The sequence below is a fragment of the Drosophila innubila genome, chromosome X, assembly GCF_004354385.1.
Source record: "Drosophila innubila isolate TH190305 chromosome X, UK_Dinn_1.0, whole genome shotgun sequence".
In the NCBI taxonomy this organism is placed as follows: Eukaryota; Metazoa; Arthropoda; class Insecta; order Diptera; family Drosophilidae; genus Drosophila; species Drosophila innubila.
The window spans coordinates 12,446,089-12,464,023 of NC_047626.1; the positions used below are offsets into that span (position 1 = coordinate 12,446,089).

Below are 17,935 nucleotides of genomic sequence, written 5' to 3' on the forward strand. Positions count from 1 at the left end.
TTCTTAACTGCAAAAGCTAACATATGTTGCCATTTGCTATAAATATGGCTATTTTAATAAATGATTTGAACACATTTTCTTATACAATTATACCCGTTAATTGAAATTTATGTAATTAAATGCGAAGGAATTAAAGTACTGGAATGCCGGATTTATTAATTAATAAATTAATTAGCACACTTAAGCGTAAAAAAAATGACCCTGTTCATTGCATTTAATGACTTAAATTTTATAGTTTAAGAATTATAATAATCGTGAATATTTATAGTTAGATACACTGAAAAAAAGACTAAGCTCTAAAATCAGGAACATTCATCTTAAAAATGTTGTTCTTAAATTAAGAACATTTTAAGACCATATTTTAAGAACATTTATTCTTAACTTGGTCTTATTTGAAATGGTCTAATAAGCAAGATGTGTTTTCTTAATCTAAAAGTTTTATGTTCTCGACGCCTTGAAAAAATCTTGATTTTAAAACATTTTTTGTATCAGTGTACAAAATTTATTTTTTCGGCAGTAATTTATAGCTTGTATTTACATACTACTGTAGTGAGTTATTATTTTTCTTTTTTACTAAAATAACTACGTATTTTAGCCCTTGAGATTCGGACAACACTGCTTCCGAGCTGCTGTTAATGTTGTTGCTGTTGTCATTCTGCTTGCTGTTAAGTCAAGGTCTCCACAGGGAGAGTTGTTGTAAGCTTGGAGAGTGCGCTCTCATTCTCAGCTTGGACTCTTTCTTGTTCTGCAACGCTTGCTCGACCGTAGCTGTGCGTGTGTGTGTGTGCGAGTGTGTGTGTGTGAAGTAGAAATGGGTTCGCGCTTTTCTTCGCTTCTGCTTCGTGCGTTTGCAATGCTGTCTCTGCCGCTGTTGCTGTTGCTGTTGCTGCTACTGCGATCGCTGCTAACGCGTCGCGTCGCGTCGCTGCATTGACTTTCTTACGCTAACGACGCGACGCGATGCCGCTTTCTCTGCCGCTGTTCTTGTGCGCTCTCTCGCTGGCTGGTTCTTCTTCGTGGCGGCGTGGAGACCTCTGGGAAAGGCATAAAAGTGGCGCACTCGCTGGCCCACCAGCCATTGCGCGTAATGCAATTGAAGTGCTAACAGTGCCGTTTCAGTCAGCAGCAGCAGCAGCATTAGCAGCAGCAGCATTTGCAGCACCAGCGTGGACATAATAAATTCTTTTTTTTTTTGGTTGAGCAAAAACAACTCCAGTGTGCTCCTAGTGAACTTGAAAGTGTGTGCAACATTGCAACATTTGGTGGCATTCGGATATTCCTTCTGACTCCATCTGTCTTCCCCCCCGTCACAAGTGTCAAAAGTGTGAAAGTGCAAGCATTTTTTCCTGTTCATCCGCAACAAAAATACAAACCAAAAGAAAGCAAGAAACAAAAAAGAAACATACGCGAAAGGATTCTCGCAAGCTACGACAAACAACTCAAAGTCTGAGAAGAAAAGAAAGCAAATCAATTCTATAATCTTAAACAACCAATTACAACACAGAACAAACTCTAATTCAATTGATTGTGCAATAAATTATACATAAAAGGTAAGATTTCCTTTACTTACAATTCCCGTGAGAGAGAGAGCTGAACCCCTTAAGTGTTGCAACAAAAACAACAAGTTACATGAACAACAACAACGACAACCATATCTCAAGGATATTTTTTTTTATATTTTTTTGCGTTATTTAAAGAAGTGTTGAAAACTTTGAAGAAACTAATAATTTTTTATCATTTTATGATTAATATTATAAATGATAATCCGTAAAATATAAATAATCTCAAAGAAAAAATAGCTGAAAATAAAATTCTACTTTAAGTCATCGTTTTTATAGATCAACTGCGAATATTGAAAAACTCGTAACAATTTTACAGGATTAAATAAAATATTCGTAAATATATATTGTTGTATTCACAATAACAGTGAATGGATACTCAAGAAAAACAGCATAATATGCATTATTAACGCCAAGTTTTACGTTTTTTTGAATGCATATTTAACAAATAAAATATATGCTGTTATAATTTTGATATCAATGATATTTTGTAGTAAACTTTTGTATATACTGCTACGGTATGTATACATAAACACATAAAATTTGGAAAAGAACTTGAAAATATCCAATCACATTTGCATATAACATAATATTTTATATGTAAAACCCAACTGAAATTTGTATATTATTTATCAATAATATATAAAAATAATGCATAAATACAATACAGCACTTAAATGCCTATATCACATACATAAATAAATATAAATATTGAAATTTATCATACAAAAAAATAAAATTTCAATTGCTTTTCATGAGATGCACTTTAAGGTTGTCCGTTATTACCACGACAGTGACAACTCTGGCAGCAACAGTTCTGTTTATGTTTTCCCGTATTTTTTCAGTTTTTCTGTTTGCACTTGAATTTCATATGCAGGCGCTAAACAAAAGACTTAGGCAACGAACTGCTTGACCAAATGCCATGCATTGAACGTAAATGAGTGCAAATTATGCATGCGTATGGTCTTTGTTTGCGTGTGTGTGTGTGTGTGTATTTGAGTTGTGTTGGCAAGAGAATGTGTGTGACAACCTCTACTCCAACTTTCAATTCGATTCTTCACTTTGCACAACTTGCGACATTTTCAATTCATTGGAATATGCAGTCTTTCTCTTTCACACGCATCTAATGCGCTCTCACTTTGTGTCCACTTTAGTTGCTCGACTTGACTTAACTTAACTCTTTTATTTTTCCCTCTCTTTCTTTTTCTTAGTTTTTTTTATTATTATTTTAATGCTTGCGCTTTATATTTTCTGTTAAAGTCATTAACGCAATTAACCGTTATTACCGGGCCGCCATCGTCGCCAGCGTCGTCGTCGTCGTCGTTGCCGGTCACCCAATTCATTAGGAAAGCATTTAGTGTAAGAAAAAGAGACACATACATACACACACAGCAGCAAAAAGCAACGGGCCAAAGCATGAGAAACGCATTAAAAAAAAAAAACAAGAAAAAATAAAAAAAATGAAAAAAATGCGCACGCAGCAAAAAAAAAAATCAAATGCGGAGCAACCGCAGCAGCAGCCCCCAAAGAAGCAACTAAGCTCTGCCCTAACCCAGCCCACTCCGCACAGTGCCTCACTGTGTTGCAGCTATCCAGTGGCCATTTGGGCCGGCGTCTGTTTTTATAGTTTTTCACAACACACACACACACACACACACACACACACACACACACAGTCATGGAGCACATCTCAGGCAGAAGCCAAAAAATGTTAGTTGACTTTGTTGAAATTAAAGTTTATTGTTTTTGTTGTCTGCGTTGTCGCTGTTGTTGTTGTTGTTGCCGAGCCGCCCCGGAAATAACGTAATAATGTTGCATAAAAATGACTTGTTGTTTTATAATCGAATCGTAAAAAAATAAAGAAGCCGCCCGGCCGGCTTAAACAGTTTAAAGAACGAAACACGTTGCATGTTACACAAAAAAGTGGAAGCAACAAACAAAAGACTTAGGCAACGAACTTGCAGCACAGCAGGCAGCGGACATCAGACAGCGACAAAGGCATTTGCATTAGCTGCTCAACGTTTAATTAAAGCATGCAAATTTCAGGCTAACTTAGTTGCCCAACCCCTCATTTACTGCACCGTCCCCCCCCCCACCCCCTTCTCCACATCCCTTGCGCTGTGGTGCAACAAATGAATTGAAGTTTCTCTGTCGTTATCTGTCGTCGTTTTCTTGGCCGCCGGCGCCATTTTCTGGACCGTTTCGATGCGTGTCGGGAGCTGCTACAAAACTGACCCAAATCTGCCACAGAAAGCCAGCAACAACAACGTCTAACCAAAAAAAGAGATGCCAACAACTTCAACTAAACGTTAAGCGCTAAAAGCTTTTTCTGTTGCTAATGTTGTTGCTGTTTCTTGGCCCACTTCTCAATGTATTTGCCTGCTTTTTGTGGCAATCAACTTGCCAAGTTTTCGTAGCGGAAATTGATGAAATCGATTTTCATTAGATTAGAATTAGGTACAACCAACAGCACCAACAAAAGTTTACAAACATGTGAATGACAGTCGACAGACAAGGGCAACAAATCGGCCTAAACGTTGTCTTTAAACTGAGGGAAAACTGTTGTTGAAAAACAAGAATGCTCTAGGCATAACTTAAGAAAAAGTTAAGATCTATTTATGCTTCTTTTTCTGCCTTTTAAAATAAATCAAATTTGTATTTAAAGGAATTTCGAGAAAACCGATGATTTAAATATTACCACTGTTTTTTTTTTTTTTTTTGAAGTTTAAATGGATATTCTATTTAGGAAGCAATGGAAATGTTAAATTAAAATATGCAAAGAAAACATTAGGAAGATTTGACACAAAAAAGTTCAATTACATCACAATCGCCGACATGATTAAATTTTTTTTCTTTAAAAAATTGAAATATTACGAGAAATTCCTCAGATAGGAAAGGAAAGCTTCAAAGCTTATAAAAAAAAATATCAATAGAGTTGCATTAAAAATATAAATACTTTAGGTATGAAAAAACTACAGCTAACCGAAAGATAATTTTAGGATAAAACATAATTTCAAACTAGAAAATCAAGTCTTACTTAAAATAGTTGCATGTATATTGATTTTGGTATACATATATAATTTTTCTTATACTTGTTTTCTATTGCTTTCTTGACATTATTTTCCCAGACTTCTTTGCGAATGTTTTGCACCAGTTCTTCTTTTTTTTGCTATGCCGAGTGCAAGTTTTTTTTTTGTTGCCAAGAACTTGTCCAAAGTGTTAGCAACTACTTAAAAGAAAGACCAAAGCTTAAGTATAAGTGAAAGAAGAAGTGGTAGTGAGGGAAGGGAGGGGAGGGAGAGAGAAGGAGGTGATAGAGGTAATGGAAGTGGAAGATGTGCTTGTTCATCCTGTCTCACATTTCGAGCATCAGTTGCTCACCCATTTCGGGTTTGTGCCGCTTCGCTGCGGCAGTTGTAACTGAATGCGCTGTGGCACAGTTTTATATGTTTTCCTCCTCTCTCTGTCTCACTGTCTGTGCCGCTCTCTCTTCTTCTCGTCGTTTTAGATATATTTTTGTTGCTGTCGTGGCGCTGACCCAGATTCAAGAACTTCTTTGAAGCACTTTGTACAAATTAAAGCAAATGAAATCCGCACCTGTTTGCGACAATAGATTCGCAGCAAATACGATAATTATAACAATAGCTGAGTTTTAGCCAAACAAATAGACAAATAGAGAAGCTCTCCACGCCCCTCCACGGTCACAGCGCCCACTTTTCTGGCTCCAAAGCAATTCTCACTCCTTTGATTCTCAGCTACTCCTCGAGGCGCTCTTGAAAGCGCGCGCTGACAAATTCGAGTGGCTGTTGAATGGTCAGTGATATGAGTGTGAATACAAGTGAATACAAGTGAATACAAGAGAGTGTCTAGTGAGTACACACTTTAAATCATTCAACGCTGTTTATTATTTTTATTTTTTTTGCCATAAACATCAACTGTTCCAATTCAGCATTTAGCCAAAAGATCAGAAATCTCCGCTTTGTTGATGTTGTTGTTGATGATGATAATGATGATTTGGCACTTTCCTCGTTCCAGCTGAAATATTTTCGTTTTCTTTTGATAGAATATCTCTACCACAGCTGATATCTATGCTAGTCAACGGTTCTTTTCTTCATTTATTTGTTGTTTTTCATTTACAGCACGCCCCACTGACCGCTCTAGCTTTAATTCCATTCTATATAGCACGCTATAACCATATGCGACTTGGCCATGAGTCCCAAATGCTTTTGTTCCTTACGAATTTGATTGTCGCACTCTTCGCACTCTTTCCTCTTGCCAAAAATTGGGTCAGCAAATTTTATTCAGCCTCCCAAAAAGCAGCGAAGAGTTCTTCTTAAAATGAAAGTAGTCAGTGGAACTATTTAGTACCTTAAATGGTTGACACTGGCTTTCGCTTGAACAAGTTTCTTCTGGAGAATCAACAATTATGAGATCATAAATATAATGGCAGCATTACAATAGTTCCCTTTAATTTGAAAATTTTGTCTCGCTTTCATTCAACTTTTTTTTATGGCCAATTCGAATTGTTTATGATTTTAAAAAAAATTTCTATTGTTCTCTTGCTTGTTAGCAACTCCACAGTCTGCAGAGTCTTCAGTCTACAACAGTCTTAATTTGTCTGTCTTCTGGCTTTAATCTACACTCTTTCGTCTACCTCTCAGCTGCGCTATAAATCAGAGCTCTCAACTTGATTAGCACCCACAGTTTTGACATTTGATTGAGCGATGATGAAGAAGAGACTGAAGAGACTCAAGAGACAGTGAAGAGTCTAAAGCAGCTGCCTCTTTTGGGCGTTTCTGAAGATGATGGATTAGCAAGTTCAGTTCCAGCACTTAATGTATTTCCTCTTCCTCCACTTTGCTCAACTCATCCACGCAATGTGTGAAAGTGTTCCCATTTCGAGTGTCATTTCAAGTTGGGCGTCTTCTTGCCTGTTTTTTTTTTATTCTTTAATTTTTTGGTTTATGTTGTTGTTGTTGTTGTTTCGACACGTTTTTTCGACTGAGAATGATATCATTGCACTTGACGTGGCCAGCAAACTTGTTGACGTGTGTAGTTCATTTGTGTGTGTGTGCGAGTATGTGTGTGTGTGTGTGCTCATTTGATACCCAACGAAGTCCAGTCGCGGACAAATAATTTTTAATGAGCTGCGTCTGAACTTTAATTAGAGTTTATGCGTATGCAAATGTGAGTATGTGTCTGTGTGCGCGTGTGTGTGTAAAGTATGTTTGTGGAGTGTGCGAATGTGTGTAGTGTTGTTACACTTGCCGTCTTTGACGCGCTTCATAGAATTTTCTGTGGAAATTGGAGCAACTGCAGCGAACTGGCATCGTTTCACACAGCACCACACAGCACCACTCAGCACCACTCTGAACCACTCTGCACCACTGTGGCAGCGCAGCCAGGCGTTGCACATTTGCATAGCTTAATGAAACTGCCGTCTTAGCTGTGGCCAAGTTTGTGTCTTAAGTCTTTTGTTTGCAATCAAATAGAAAGCAAACATTTATTGTCGCTGTTGTTGCTGTTTTGTTGCTGTTGTTGTTGTTGCTGCCACTGATTGTTGATTATGGACCGCTTTTATAACATATTTTTTCTTTTCTTTAAGAAAATGCCTGTCCATGTCACCAAGTAACATATTCATGTCTTGTCTCCGTTTTTCTCTCTCTGTATCTCTCTCTTTTTTTCCTTTACTGCTTTTAATTGTTGATGTTGTAGCTGTTAGTTTAATTACTCAGCATGTTGTTATTGCTAGCATGCAAATCCATATACATACATATGTACTATATGTATGCATGTAGATATATCCGTCGATTTTCTGGCCTGCCTGCCACATGCGGCGCAACAATTTCTTTTTGCACTTTCCACTCGCTGCGCTGCGCTCGATTGAATGATGACTCGACAATGGCTACCCGGCCAGGTGGGCCTTTTGCCTGTTAGCCTGTTAGCCTGGCCTGACCACGGTCCAGGGTCGGTGCGGGGCGTGGCATGCCTCTTTCTTCCTCAGCTTCTTTTGCCTCTCTCCGAGTCAGAGTCAGAGTCGCAGTCAGCACGTATATCAATAACCCATTAGACGAGCTCGCTGCTCGTTGCTTGCTGCGGAGTAGTAGATACCGTTACGCAGCAACTTTTCAGAGGTGGCATGGTCAGTGTACGGGAAGTGGAAGGGGGGAGGTAGCGGTTTACAAGCCAAAGAACATGTTGTTGCCGCTGCTGGAAACCAGAATGAAGCGACCAAAACACAACGGCATCATGATCTTAATGATGATGACAATGACGTTGCCTCTGTGGCAACTCCAGCTTCAACAGCTGACCACCAAATAAGCTCAAATATGCATTCAAAAATGCCTTTGCTTCTTGCTCAACTGCTGCTCATCATTGGCTCACCAAAAACATGAGAAAATGATGGAAAGAAAAGCGGCAGAAAAGTAGCTTAAATTAAGAAAACATCTTTGACCAAAACAAAAACCAAAATGAAAACTTGTTCTCCCCATCCGCTTCCCCTCTCTCATCGCCCTACTGAGCTGCGTGTTTGACTGAAAAGCGCATTTCTCTTTAAAGCTGATTGTTATTATGATCAGATTCGGGAATAACTAATAATTAAGGCGCATTGTTTAGGCCAAGCATCGAAAGATGGCCCAAAACTAGCTGCACTTAGAAAGAAAGCCAGCAGATCAAAAGAAAAACGAGAAGAGGCAGAAGAAGCAGAGCTGAAAAGAAGACATCGCATCGCAGCTGGAGGCCATTGTAACTTATTAAAAGTTAAAAGTTGCAGCAAAATCTTTTCCAAATGATTTTATCAAGCAGCTTTTAAATTACGATGCAAGCGAACAAAAGCGCTTAAGACAAAGCTTAAAATTTTCTTAAGCTCACTAATGAATATGTCAAGTTATCTGAAGGAAAAGAATGTGTTTCATCAGAATACATTAAAATAACTCAAAAATCAACGAAGATTTTAAACTAAGAGAAAGATAAGCCATGGAAGTAAGGTAAAATATTTTCGAAAAGTTAAGAAGCAAATGTCTTGAGTTGGCATGGAAATAAAGAATTTAATCTGAATGTTTACAAAAGGCATACAAATTTATTAAAATTATTAAATTAATTAATTTAAAAAAATTTAAAAACAAAGAAAATTAAAATAAATACAAAATATATATAGAATTAGAAGAGAACAGTTTTAAATTTCATCCGAAAAATTTTCTTTAAGAAAAGAAAGGGGCATTAATAACTGTATGAGAAAAACGTTTCAGTCCTGAGAGGAATACAATTACATGGTTCATGGTTGTAAAGGTGAAAGTTCCATTTTTTTAACAAATTGTCTACATTTTTTTTACAAACCTAACAAGAAAACTAAGTCAATAATTGTTACAAGCTTTGAAAAAACACGCCCGCAGGTGGAAACTAAACATCAAGGGGACGTTTATATGTGTAAATGCGTAAATCGAATTTCTTCGAATCTTTCTCATAATATTTTTGCATGAAATTATGTCAAGTCGTTTGAAAAATAGAAATTGTACATGTCCTGGCATGACTGTGCATGTTTTTTTTAATGCTTTTCCAATGGTTGCAGCCACCATTCAGCTCTCTCATCATTTGGCCAAGATTATTTGAATAAGAAAACTGTGTCAGTTAACCAAATGCTTCAAGTTTGACTAACAAATTGCAATTCTTTCTTTCTATCTCTTTTTTTTTGCAGTTGACGCGATTTGAGCTGTAATACTGCAACACTTGAAGGTGAGTACCGCAAGTTGTCGACACAGATGCCGACGCGTCGATACTTGTACGTATACTTGCCACAGTCGTAGCCAGAGCCAGAGCCAGAGTTGTGGCAGTTGTTGTGGCAGTTGCACTTGAGGTGTTTACCTTATGCTTAATTTGATTTTGTTGCCGCTTTCAACTTGACTTTGATTTCTGCGCGTTGAAATTAAAGTCAGCGTGGCAAAACTGAAGAGCTGTTGCCACAACGTTGCTGTTACTGCTGCTCTGGCTGCCACATCTAATCGTTGTTGCACTATGCCTATTTATAAGCCACGCCATTTCATTGCAATCAGTTGGCAATTAGTCACTCAAACTGACTCAAACACTGAGGCTGCGACTGAGACTGAGACTGAGTGACTGACTGTGCCACAGACTGACAATGATTGCGATTGCTGCAACAGTTGCTGCAACTTGGCTAGCTGCAAGTTGGCCATACTTTACAATTAGGGCGCTGCGTGCGCTGCTGCAGATAAATGTCAGTGGCTTTGGTAGCCAACTAATTGACGAACAGCCTTTGATGCTGTTGTTGCTGTTGCAACTATGACTGCAACAACAGGGGCAGGGACAGGCGGCAGCTTTTAGCTTTGGCGGCAGCGGCAGCGGCGTTGGCGGCTGCGACCAATGACATTGAGTAATGCGAGCAACGCTTTAACGTTGCCAGCATTGAACTTGGCTTTTGATTTGCTTTGAAGCCGCGTAAACTGTTGACGACTGGCCAACAATTAAGCTCGGCTCTTCTTCTTGCCACTGCCTCTACTCCTGACAAAACGAAAATGAATTGCCGCTTTCAAAAATAGAAGAAGACAAAAGCAGGCGGCAACAATTTTCAGCCAACAACGCCCCAAGTTGCACACAAACACACACACAGCGCTAGATAGAACTTTAGCTGGGCGCGTCTTCAGTGCAGTTTCTTTTCCAGCTCGCTCTCTGTCTAATTTATTATCTGATGCAGCTGTAAGATGCATCTTCATGCTGCTTCAAGCTGCCCAGTTGCAATGCGTTGCACTGTCGCCGCGCCCATCGACAACGGGGCAGCGCGCGATGCCATTGCAATTAATTTCTATGTCTATTTTTAATTCCCCCTCCCCCTTCGCGTTCCCCTTACCCACCCTGGCCCACGCCTCTTTTTGTGTGATTATTGTTCAAGGCAACGCGGTAACGGTGCTTACGGCTCCGGATTGTGGACACAGCGGACTCTTGTGGGCGTTGCCGCTACACTTTGCCACTTTGCATCAATATTTTGATGACTTGTGCATAACAAAAGACTTGGGCAACGAACTTGATTGGCTTCTAGACAGTAATGACTTGGACAACGAACTTGTGTATTTTACAAATCAAAAGACTTAGACAACGAACTTGATTAGCTTTTTGAAAGAAATGACTTAGAGAACGAACTTGTGTATATTACAAATCAAAAGACTTAAACAACGAACTTGTGAATTTTGCTAATATAAAGACTTAGGCAACGAACTTGTAAATTTTACAAATAAAAAGACTTGTGCATTTTATAAATAAAAAAACAACGAACGTGCTTAGCTTCTAGACTCGAATGACTTGAACAACGAACTTGTCTCTTTTTTAAATAAAAAAACTTAGGCAACGAACTTGTGAATTTTTTAAATAAAAAGACTCAGACAACGAACTTACTTATATTGTTAGACAAACAAATACTTACGCTGCTAACTTGGCGCGCACTTGCTATGCTGCACTAATTAAGCTGTGCACTTGGCACCCCTTTCCCTCGCCACCTTTCCCTGCTCCCGTCAAATGCATTTTCTATTGCTGCCGCTGCCGTTGGTATGAGGAAGCTGTGGCTGCCACAAAATTGTGTGTATCAGTAGCTTGTATCTTGGCTTGCCACAATTCGTTGATCATTCTTTGGCCTTTTGCGTTTTGCTTCATTTAACATTTGTTGGTTGGTGGTGTTGTTGTTGCTGTTGTATTTCTTTTGCTATTTAGCTGCACTTTTATCTCGTTTATCACCTCAAATACATCCATTTCCGGCTGGCAACGATTTTGCTTTGTTTTACACACCGCTTTCTAACAATCTTCTCTGCTTCTTCTTCTCTCTATCTCCATCTCTCCCTGCTCTTTTCCGTCTTTTCGCTGAGCATAGCGAATAGAAAATGTTAAGTCTTTTTGCAGTGCCATCTTGGTGCACGTTAACGCTTCGCTAATCGCTTCAATCATCACTCACCTCTTTCTGCACCCCCTCCAACAATCAGATTCCACTTTAATCGAATGCTGTCAACGATTTTTCATGCAATATCATCGTAAGCATCTTTGATAGCTGTCAAATTGATTTATTATCGATTATTCGCGTGGAAAGTTAGCAATTTGTGGATTGCATGCCATCCAATTAGTATGGTTATTCAATTAATTATCGATAACAACATAGATTGTCAATGGGCACTTGAAATTATTAGTCACAGGTTTCCACTTTATCAATCGGAAAATACTTTCTTCATGCAAATCGATACTTTATCGAAGCAGTTATCTATCGATCAACTAAATTTTATCGATAACATATTAATCCGATTTTTATTAGCTGTATTTGTTTATGCTGAAAATCTCTTTTTAAAATTTATCGAGGATTTATCGAATCACATTTCACTTGTAACTGAATTTTTTTATTTAACTTATCGGTTTCCGTCAAACGTTTAATTTCAGCATGCTGTTTTACTAACTTATGCTTTGATCATTCTTAAATTAAATGCTTCATATGAATCGAATTCGATTTATCGATTGTTTTCGTTTATAAAATTCAATTTCCCTTTTTTAGCCGCATTTTCGATTATTCTCTTGCTACGCTTATGGCTCATTTTTCACTCAAACCAAAGCGATCGTCATCATCATGATCATTACAAGGTGATCATCGTGAGCATGATGATGATCATTCGGAAGTGGCAATTGTTAATTTATTGTTTTTGGCTGCCCGCGAGCGTTTATTGATTCAGCTTGCCAATTATTGTGCAAATAAATTCCAAATTGCGTGCAGCAACAACAGCAGCAACAGCAACAGCAACAACAGCAGCAGCAATAACTGCAACAACAACAGCAGCAACAGCAACAACGACAACAGTTTGCGGCAAATGTGGACAACGACAAAGTATTCGCTTCATGAACTTGGCGCAATGTTCTTTTGCTTATTGTTGTTCTTGTTGTTGTTCTGGTTGCTGTTGTTGCTGCTGCTGCTGCTGTTGTGGTCATTGCCAAAGGCCATACACATACATTTGTGTTGTACTTTATGGTCAATTTTGAGCAAGAACAAATGGCCAACAGCGGTGAGTCTAACAACCAAAGTAACGGATATACTTACCACTCACATGTGTCTGTGTGTATTTGTATGTGTGTGGAATGTTGACAACAATGCGTTGCCTTACAAATTGTCACACAGGCAAAGAGCTAATGAGATCAGCAGAAGCACAAGAACAGAGAAAAATAAAGCAGAAAAGTTAAAGATCATCCTGTGAGCGAATTCTGATCGAAATTAAGAGACAGAACAGCAGGAGGAGTAAGAGAAAGAACTGTAGAGGAGATAAGATGCCAGAGGAGGCAGCTTGTCATTTGTTTGCTCACTTTATGAAACTGCCACTCGCTGGAGGTGGAGATGCTGCCAGGCTGCCAGGCTGCCAACAATGCCAACTTCATCTTCGTCTGCAACAACAGCAGCAGCAGCAGCAGCAACAACCATAACAGTAACAGTAACAATAACTTGGCCTGCAGCAGCAACAGCTTCTCTTCCACTTTATCTGGCTGTGCAGCTGGCAAGCTGGCAAACTGGCAACTGACTGACAGACATTGGGATTAGCATTAAACATCAGACGTAGCCCATCAATGCCAGCCAAATGGCCAAAACAAAAGCTAAGGCCAAGTCATAGAAGAAGCGCAACAACAACAGCAACGATAAAGACAAAGACAAAGACGATGCCGAAGCCAAAGTCAAAGTCAATGTCAGCATTTGGCTGCTTGAAGTACTCGTACTCTTACTCGTACTCGTACTCATACTCGTACTCATACTCGACTTGCACTCGTTGTCCGTTCCTGGAGCCTTAGCGTGTCTTTAGGCCTGCTCGCGAATGTTATGCAATTTCAGCTACTTAATGCCCATCAGTCAATCAGTCCAAATGTCTGTCATCACATTTTTTTTCCTTCTTCTCTTCTATTGTCCGTCCTGAAAGTCAGAGGAAGCAAACACTCCACACACACACACACACACTCTACAGTGGCATTTGATTTGAGATTTCAGGCAAGGCAAGCTATAGCTTCCATTGCACCATCCATCGCAATGTTAAAGTTATGTTAAAGTTAATTGTGGTGTTAACGACTTTTAGAATGTTAATTACAATTGAAAAAGTACTTCAGTCTCTCAGTTTTATCTCTCAAGGAAAAAACTTAATTTCAGCTAGATTAAAGCTTGAAAAAAGAAACCCATCAAAATGTTAATGCTACGTGCTGTTAATAGCTTTTGGAATGTTAATTGCCAATGTTAATGCTATGTTAAAAGTAATTGTGCTGTTAATGGATTTCAGAAACTTGTCTATCTCAAACGGAAATAAATTCAATCTACCAAGTTTCATTAGAAAATATATCGATGTGTTTAAATTATGTTAATGGTAAATGTGGTGTTAAAAATCTCAAAAGTTTGTATAGCATGTTCGAAAGTTTATAAGACGAATATGTCTGATAAAGCTCTAGAGTTTTAGGTTTATATCTATAAATAAGTTAAGCTGCAAATATTAAAGCAATCATTTTTAGCAAAAGTTTTATATTTCTTAAGCAGAGTGTAAATCACTTTAGACAACAATTTAATATGCCAATAAACATCACTCCTAAATGTAAGCATAAATTTCAAATGAAAAACAAAATAGCATATAAACAGTAGCTAAAGTACAGGTTAAAAGTGTCATTAAGATGAAAAAAAAATTCCTTACATTATTATATATAGTCATTCAGTGTCTTCTGGCCTCCAGCTAAGCCTGCCAGCTGCATTTGCAAAGAACTTAACTGAAAAATGATATAAGAGTTATAGACAGTTTTAGCTTAGCTAATGAATGTTGAATGGTTTGTTAAGTGCGGTGTTTATTAACGAAGCGATGAAAGGATTTGGCCATTTTCGTGGCAATTTTGGAGGAAGGGTAGCTGGAACAATCTGTTTTGCCGCAATTGGCCAATTGAAATTGGCGAAATTTGTCTGGCCATTAAACGACAGAGCCGCACATTAGCCCTCGGCTGTAAATCGATGGGTAAGCGGTTAGAGGTAAGCGGTAAGCGGTAAACGGCAACTTGTTAAACGGCCCAACATTGACTAAGAATTCCATTATTGGCGAGAAAGTTGCGCCAGCAGCACTCGATGCTGTTGTTGTTGTTGCTGTTGAAAGCATCGATCAATCGATCGTTCGATTCTAAATCGATGCGATAACAACAAACGCCGAACCAAGTCAACCAAATTTAGCAATTTAGCCATAAATGAAAGACCAAATTGCCGTAGTCTGATCACAGTTTTGCCAGAGTTGCCACAGTTGCCACAGTTGGCCACAATGGCAGCCATTGGCCATTGCCTGACGGCCTGACGTTCTGACTGGCAGTTTAAGCCTCATTAAAAACGCCCCAAATGCACCCGCTATGGGCAAGTGACCATCCAGACTCCATCTCCGTCTCCGGCTTCGTCTGCAACTCTAACTCCATCTCCAACTCCAACTCCATTTCCATCTTCAGCCTTGGCTCTAGTTGCCCAGACGTCTGTTGGCTTCATTATTGAAATGCGCTCATAAAATATGAGAAATAATTGCAATTATTGAGTATGCTTTTAACAAGCTGCAAAATGCAACACGGCCTCAGGTTTGCTTTACACTACAACAAATCTTTTGAACTTAGCATGCAACTGCTAATCCAAATATATTAAATTTTCAAAAAAGTATTCCATCTGAAATTTTAAGCGTTAGTTTAAGCAAGCTTTCATTTTATATGTTCTATTATCTGAATTATATAGTATATATAGATTTCCTGACAAGTTTACCATTAAGAATTTATTAAGTTAGGAGCTTTGACTTTGCTCTTCCATCTACATGTCAAAATATCATATTTAATAAAGTCCAATTCCTTAATTTTCTATATTAACTTTAACCAGTGCTTTCAAACAATTAAACTTTCACTTAGCTATCATTTATAACAAACATTTAATATTTAGTTTACTATAACTAAATGTTAACTACTCAACAGTTTTCGAGCAAGCAAACTTGTTGATACTTATTGTCAATTCTTAAACGCAGCGCTGCCATATTTTTTTCTATACTAGTTTAACAATTAAATTGACTTTAATATTATCAAGTTTTATATTCTTAAATTTCAATTTAACTGTCTACGAAAAGCTGCCTCGACTATAAGTTACTTAACATGCGAAATTGACTCAATTATTTTTTAGAGTGTGCGGCATTTTAGCGGACTTTAGCAATGCTGTGCAACCATTTGTGGCAGATGAAGCGCCCACGCGGTTTGGCCGCAACCAAAAAGACCAAATGCTGAGACCTGCTCAGGGACCCAAAGTCTTCGAGTGTCGTTCAGAGTCCCTGGCATTTTTTGTGCATGTATTTGCATTTTTCATCGTGGAACGTGAATGTGGTTGTGGTTGTGGTTGTGGCTGTCGTTGTGACTTTCAATGTGAGTGTGAGTGTGAGTGTGGATATGGATGTGACTGTAAACGTGATTGTCGTTGTGAATGTTGCTGTTGCTTTGGTTTAGTTTGTTTGTCAGACTCATTTGAATGCAGTCGCTATTTATGTTTTATGCTAAAGGCAGGCAAACAGATAACACGCAACTGGCAACCTGGCAACCTGGCAACGGCGACAACACCAAATGGCCTTTTGGGTTCAGCTCTCTTCTCCCTCGCTCTCTCTCTCTCTCTTTCTATCTCTCTTTTAGCCAGTTAAGGCAATGCCTGGGTTGGCCAGTTCACATTGTTACCTTTGTTTGTCTCAGCTTTAACTTCAGTTTCAACTTGAGTCGTATTTTTTTTTTTTAATTTTTTGAATCTCTCTTGGAGCAACTCTCGCCTGGCGGCCTTTTAAGGTGCGCTAACACACACACACACACACACAAATGCAAATAGTTAAGCCCTGCCACACACCCTGACCCTGACACTGACCCTGCCCCTTAACGCTGTCGAATGTGGCAGGCAGCTTATTAAGTGATTCGATGATTTCTTGTTCATAAATCAAAAAGAAAAGGCAACTGTCCAACAGACAGACAGAGGGACTGACAGCCACTTGTACTTTTGAGCTGTAAAGTGTTACAAGTGTGAAACCAGGAATTAAATAGAAACATCACATGTTTTTGTTTGACGCATTGAACAAACGAAAATGAAAATAAAGGAAAATGAAAGGAAATTAAAGAAATTTACATAAATTTGAGAATTAATTGATAGACACGTTAGTTTTTTTTACAGCAACTACTTATGTTACATATAATAAATACTTTTAAGTATAAATACATTTAAATTATTTAAAATCGATAAAAAAAAAAAATGAAGCAAAAAGAAGAATAGATTTATTAAATGAAAAAAAATATAATCAAATAGAATACATTCCAAATATTTAAGACTATTACAGTGATTTAACAACAATTTATAAGCTTATTGAATTAATATATATATTAATTATATTAAATATATAATTGTTTCGCTAGACAATATCTTTAGATGCCTAAACTGTTAATTGAAGAAAATACAATAGATTCCATTTAAACCACTAGAAAGGTGACAATGTGTTTTTCGAATTTAATAGTAACGTATCTCAAAGTTTTGTAACTAATAAATGGTTTTATTGCATACAATACATTACATTAGAATTATATTACAAACACATACAGTTGAATTGTTTGAAAATTTGTGAAAATTATTGATCTATAATATGAAGTCCTTTAATCTATTTCATAAATTTATTACAATCAGGGAAAGTAATAATTAAAAACATTATTTTAAAAATCTCATGTGATGTATCATATGAAAGGAATTAAATCATGGATCAAGAACATGTTTTACACAGAAGCCATGAACTATTGTTGAGTTTTATTTTGAGCGAAAAAAACAGACATCATTTATAGTCATTATTTTTGAGCTTTTTTTTTTTGACCAAAAATAATAATTATCGAGTGATTTGTGTATTTAAAAAAAAAATGATCATTATTTACGGTTCCTGATTACACTTAAATAAAAGAGGAACATGAAAAAGAAGAAGAATTTATAGAGCTGGAAGAATATAAAACTTTAGGCACTTTAAAACGCATTGGAAATTGATCATACGCAATGATATCCACTTGCGCTGTGCGAAGTTTCATTTGCATTGGGTGTAACTCAAGAGTTGTCACACACAAACACACACACAAACACACACAGACACACAATGACATTTCAAATACCAATATGGACTGGGACATGTCGTCAACTGCGTCTCATTTGCATATGTTCAGGGGAACTTTGATATACATAGACTGCAAACACTTTTCAGACTCTGTCCAAGTTTATATGGCATGTAATGGCATCTATCATTGCCAGACAGAAGACTGTAGACTGTAGACTGTCGACTTTAGACTGAAGTCACCATGGTGGCCAGGATTCAATTTAA

General features: G+C 37.8%; 1 long non-coding RNA gene across 1 annotated transcript in view; it reads left to right on the plus strand.

Annotated features, from left to right (window-relative positions):
- Positions 1–1,164: 1,164 nt before the first annotated feature.
- The window catches only part of LOC117794049, a 42,928-nt gene continuing 26,157 nt past the window's right edge, over positions 1,165–17,935 (plus strand). The window contains exons 1-2 of the long non-coding RNA XR_004618350.1: positions 1,165–1,550; positions 9,253–9,290. This is a non-coding gene — a long non-coding RNA (uncharacterized LOC117794049). The remainder of the gene's footprint in view (positions 1,551–9,252; positions 9,291–17,935) is intronic.